A 6000-nucleotide genomic window follows, 5' to 3' on the forward strand; every position below is an offset into this window, starting at 1 on the left:
ATTAATATTTTTGAAAAACCGTGGTATAGACTTTTCGGGAAGTTCGAACCCGCGAAAATCGAGGGAACACTGTATAAGATTATATTTTTAGTGGGTTCTTTTCTCTCTCCCTCTTTTGCAGAATAAATGGTTGAAGGATAACTGACTTCCGTCTACCTTCAAAATCTCCAGCAAGATAAACAAGATAAATGCTTAGAATTCTTGGAAAGTTGAAGAGACCGAAATTAACTAAGGAATTAAGTCGGGAAGTGAACAATCTGTCGATGATAACAAAACAAGAGAATGAGCAGAAACCACAGGAGTCCTAGAAAACTAGTAGCCAAAATGGAGAAAAACAGCAGCGAACAGAGTTGGATTCTTTTGGACTCAGTTCATATTCTTCTGTTGAGATCCGATGAGTGGGATGAATGATGGCAACTTGGCTTTCTATATTTGTTTTATTTTCTATACAGTGGTACCTCATCTTACGAACGCCTCTTCTAATGAACTTTTCAAGATACGAACCCGGCGGTGTTTAAGATTTTTTTGCCTCTTCTTCCGAACTATTTTCACCTTACGAACCCAAGCCGCTGCTGCTGGGATGAAAGGGTTTCTTTTTTCCCCCTTTTTTGAAGAAAGGAAAGGGAGGGGCAGCTTGGAGGGGGAAAGACTTTGCATTAACAAAAGTAGAACTTGTGCTTGCACAGGCACTGAAAAGGTGTCTTTTGAAGAAAGAAAAGGGAGGGGTGGCTTGGAGGGGGAAAGAGTTTGCAGAGAACAATGTGCTTGCAGAGGCACTGAAAGGGTGTCTTTTGAAGAAAGAAAAGGGAAGGGCGCCCCCCTTGCCTTTCTTCCTTCCCACTCACCCTTTAGCCTAGCCTTGCTTCTTCCACCCGCCCCCTTTAGCTGCTCCTCCCTGCCCTCTGTTCACCTCCCTTCTAAAGTTTGGGATTTTCCTGAAGGATTTGCACGCATTATTTGCTTTTACATTGATTCCAATGGGAAACATTGTTTCGTCTTATGAACTTTTCACCTTACGAACCTCCTCCTGGAACCAATTATATTCGTATCATGAGGTACCACTGTACTTCTTTACTTTCTATACTTTTTCCCCCCTAGCGATAACGTGAAAGCGAGTTTTGGATAAAGCTGATGTGATTTTGGGGGGGGGGTCGTCATTCCTGGAGCGTCTGACTTTGGCGACCATGCAAATTCTCTTAAGAACGCAGAGCTCGTTGGGTCTGAATCAAGGGAGCCATAATCAACACCCTCTTTTAAAATCCAAAGGAGAAGTTGGGAAAGGCGAAGAAAGCAGAGAAGAAAAAAGAATGAACGAATTTTCAGCAGCTGAGCAGTTCACTTAATATTCAGATGACATGAAGTATAGAAGATTGACGGCAGAAAAAGACCACATGGTCCATCTAGTCTGCCCCTACACTATTTCCTGTATTTTAAGATGGATATATGTTTATCCCAGGCATGTTTAAATTCAGTTACTGTGGGTTTACCAACCATGTCTGCTGGAAGTTTGTTCCAAGCATCTGCTGGAAGTTTGTTCCAAGCGCCTGCTGGAAGTTTGTTCCAAGCATCTTTCAGTAAAATAATATTTTCTCACGTTGCTTCTGATCTTTCCCCCAACTAACCTCATTAGATTATTCCAAATGTGGTCTCACCAGCGCTCTATACAGCTGGATCACAATCGCCCTCTAATAATATGTTTATTATAAGAATATACATCTTGAAAATCATTTATTTAACCACAATTGAAAATGGAGGGAGGATAGATGGATGGATGGATGGATGGATGGATGGAAGGTAGGTAAGATATAGATAGATAGATAGATAGATAGATAGATAGATAGATAGATAGATAGATAGATAGATAGATAGATAGATAGATATGATGTATATATAGAAACATAGAAACATAGAAGTCTGACGGCAGAAAAAGACCTCATGGTCCATCTAGTCTGCCCTTATACTATTTTCTGTATTTTATCTTAGGATGGATATATGTTTATCCCAGGCATGTTTAAATTCAGTTACTGTGGGTTTATCTACCACGTCTGCTGGAAGTTTGTTCCAAGGATCTACTACTCTTTCAGTAAAATAATATTTTCTCATGTTGCTTTTGATCTTTCCCCCAACTAACTTCAGATTGTGTCCCCTTGTCCTTGTGGATGGGTGGATGGATGGATAGATAGATAGGTAGGTAGGTAGATGGATAGGTAGGTAGATAGATTCTGTAGATAAAACACACTTAACACATTTCTTGCTTAGCCACATAAATTTTGAACTCCCATAAACTCCCCAGCTCATTTGGAAAAAAAAAATACTCGTCTTCAGAGCTGGCAGTGAGATACAGTTTTGCTCGAAGAACATCAGATATAATTTTGATGGACGCACTTCGGAGGTACAATTTTGATCGATGCACTTCGGAGGTACAATTTGGCTCTATGCGCTTCTGAGGTACAATTTTGTTCGATGCACTTCTGAGGTACAATTTGGCTCTATGCGCTTCTGAGGTACAATTTGGATCGATGCACTTCTGAGGTACAATTTTGCTCTATGTGCTTCTGAGGTACAACTTTGCTCGACGTGCTTCTGAGGTACAATTTTGCTCGATGCACTTCTGAGGTACAATTTTGATTGATGCACTTCTGAGGTACAATTTTGCTCTATGTGCTTCTGAGGTACAATTTTGCTCTATGCACTTCTGAGGTACAATTTGGCTCGATGCAGTTCTGAGGTACAATTTTGTTCGATGCAGTTCTGAGGTACAATTTTGCTCTATGCGCCTCTGAGGTACAATTTGGCTCGATGCGCTTCTGAGGTACAATTTTGATCGATGCACTTCTGAGGTACAATTTTGATCGATGCGCTTCTGAGGTACAATTTTGATCGATGCACTTCTGAGGTACAATTTTGCTCTATGCGCTTCTGAGGTACAATTTGGCTCGATGCAGTTCTGAGGTACAATTTTGTTCGATGCACTTCTGAAGTACAATTTTGCTCGACGCGCTTCTGAGGTACAATTTGGCTCGATGCACTTCTGCTGGGGTGAATTTTGCGAGATGTTTCCGATCTTTTCAGATCCTGTTAGAACAAATTTCACTTAAAAGCCCTGCGTGGGAGTCAAACTAGCTGAAGCTTTGTGAATCATGGTTGTAAGTGTGAAAGTGAAGGAGGGTGTACATGTGTGAGTATGTGTGAGATTTAGCAGCCATTGCTGAATAAATAAAATCAGAACGAGGAATTGTTCACCCAGTATTATAGAAATTATGATAGTCCAACCTTCTTAGATTTGTAACAGGAATACCAGAAAATACCAGAAAAAGTGTTTTCTCCCTTTATGATTTAAAAAAAATATTGAAATAATATAGACCAGTGCTTCTCAACCTTTCTAATGCCACAACGCCTTAATACAATTCCTCATGTTGTGGTGACCCCCCAACCATAAGTCTAGCCCCAATTCTCCCAACAGAGATTTAAGCTGATTGGCAGGAAGGTCAGAGGGACATCCCCCCTGTAAACACCTGATTGGTCAGATTGTAAAAATATGTTCCAAGGCACCAGAATAACTTTAGTTCCTAACACCATGGGAAATTTGTCTTTTCCCGTGGTCTTAGGCGACCCCTGTGAAATGGCCATTCGACCCCCAAAGGGGTCCCGACCCACAGGTTGAGAACCACTGATATAGAGGATTCTCTTAATATAAACAAGTTAATATAATATAAATGACAAATTATGATAAACGAGATATCAGAAGCATATATTACTCCCCACAACAAAGAGAAGCAGAGATGGTCAAATTTATTCTTTTATTCAAAGAAGAGAAGACCCTGTTTCCCCCCAAAATAAGACATCCCCTGATAATAAGCCCCTATTTTGTATTTTGATAAACCAGTTTTTTTTAAAAAGGAAATAATAATAATAATAATAATAATAATAATAATAATAATAATAATAACTTATTGGATTTGTATGCCGCCCCTCTCCGTAGACTCGGGGCAGCTAACAATGATAAAAACAGCATGTGACAATCCAATAATAAAAACAACTAAAAACCCTTATTATAAAACCAAATATACACACAAACATACCATGCATAACTTGTAATGGCCTAGGGGGAAGGAATATCTCAACTCCCCCATGCCTGGCGGTATAAATGAGTCTTCAGTAGTTTACGAAAGACAGGGAGGGTGGGGGCAGTTCTAATTTCCGGGGGGAGTTGGTTCCAGAGGGCGGGGCCGCCACAGAGAAGGCTCTTCCCCTGGGGCCCGCCAAATGACATTGTTTAGTCAACGGGACCCGGAGAAGGCCAACTCTGTGGGACCTTATCGGTCGCTGGGATTCGTGCGGGGATGCTGCAAAGGTCTTAACTTTAAAAAACGGCCCTAAAACAGTTTTTTTCACTGCCGTTGTAACTTTAAATGGATGCTAATCGAACTGTTGTAAGTCGAGGAGTAAATCGAAGTTGTGCATATGTGCAGGGGAAGAGCATTGCGTTATGGGTGTGGGCATGTATGCGCACGCTATCGCGCGCACCATTTTCTCCCAGCACATAGTACTGGTCCATCTTCACACATTGAAAACCCAATCATTACAGTATGTGGTACTGACACCCATTTTTCAGCTGATCGAAATTTGAACACGTAACAACCGTTGTGTATTTATCGATAGTCGCCGTGTCCCCAGGAAATCGCACGATCCCCATTCGCGACCCTTTTGAATGTATGCCTATATTGTCTATATAAACTTAATAAAAATTGTATTCCACTTTGCTCCGCGTGGCTCCTTCTGGAGAGATAGAAAGAAATGGGGGAAAAAGGACATTTTAAAAATTATTCAGCAACTGTTGTGGGCCTCATTTGGCCAACTGTTGTGGGCCTCATTGTGTTGCCGTGGTTTGCCGTGCGCACATTTGCTTTGTCCGCACACTTTGTTTCATGTGCGTGCCTGTCTTCTGTGCACGCACCAGGCCTTTCATACATGTGCCTTCTGCCCATGCGTGTCTTTCGCGCATGCACCCAGCCTCAAAAAAAGTCCATCATAGGATGTCATAGAGATGGGACGGATGGGTGGGGATTTCTTTAAAAAGATGAATGTTGGGTTATGCGCACTGAATATTAACTCTGTATTTTTCTTTCTTTCTTTCTTTCTTTCTTTTCTTTCTTTCTCTTTCTTTCCCTCCCTTCCTCTTTTCTTTCTTTCCTTCTTTCTTTCTTTCTATCTATCTTTCTTTCCCTCCCTCCTTCCTTCTTCCCTCCCTCCTTCCTTCCCTTTCTTTCTTTCCTTCTTTCCTTCCTTCCCTCTTTCTTTCTTTCCATCCCTCGCTCTTTCTTTCTTTCTTTCTTTCTCTTTCTTTCCCTCCCTCCCTCCTTTCTTCCTTCTTCCCTCCCTCCCTCCCTTTCTCTCTTTCTTTCTTTCTTTCCTTCCTTCCCTCTTTCTTTCTTTCTTTCTTTCTTTCCATCCCTTCCTCTTTTCTTTCTTTCCTTCTTTCTTTCTTTCTATCTATCTTTCTTTCCCTCCCTCCTTCCTTCTTCCCTCCCTCCCTCCTTCCCTTTCTTTCTTTCTTTCTTTCCTTCTTTCCTTCCTTCCCTCTTTCTTTCTTTCCATCCCTCGCTCTTTCTTTCTTTCTTTCTTTCTCTTTCTTTCCCTCCCTCCCTCCCTCCTTTCTTCCTTCTTCCCTCCCTCCCTCCCTTTCTCTCTTTATTTCTTTCTTTCCTTCCTTCCCTCTTTCTTTCTTTCCATCCCTTCCTCTTTTCTTTCTTTCCTTCTTTCTTTCTTTCTATCTATCTATCTATCTTTCTTTCCCTCCCTCCTTCCTTCTTCCCTCCCTCCCTCTCTTTCTTTCTTTCTTTCCTTCTTTCCTTCCTTCCTTTCCTCTTTCTTTCTTTCTTTCCATCCCTTCCTCCTTCCTTCTTCCCTCCCTCCCTCCCTCCCTTTCTTTCTTTCTTTCTTTCCTTCCTTCCTTCCCTCTTTCTTTCTTTCCATCCCTCGCTCTTTCTTTCTTTCTCT

The 6000-nt window shown here is 41.5% G+C and overlaps 1 protein-coding gene across 5 annotated transcripts in view; it reads left to right on the forward strand.

Annotated features, from left to right (window-relative positions):
• SRPK2 (SRSF protein kinase 2) overlaps positions 1-6000 on the forward strand; it is a 124724-nt gene that overhangs the window by 104522 nt on the left and 14202 nt on the right. The gene's annotated exons all lie outside the window — the stretch shown is intronic.

This window comes from Erythrolamprus reginae, chromosome 6 (genome assembly GCF_031021105.1).
Source record: "Erythrolamprus reginae isolate rEryReg1 chromosome 6, rEryReg1.hap1, whole genome shotgun sequence".
NCBI lineage: Eukaryota > Metazoa > Chordata > Lepidosauria > Squamata > Dipsadidae > Erythrolamprus > Erythrolamprus reginae.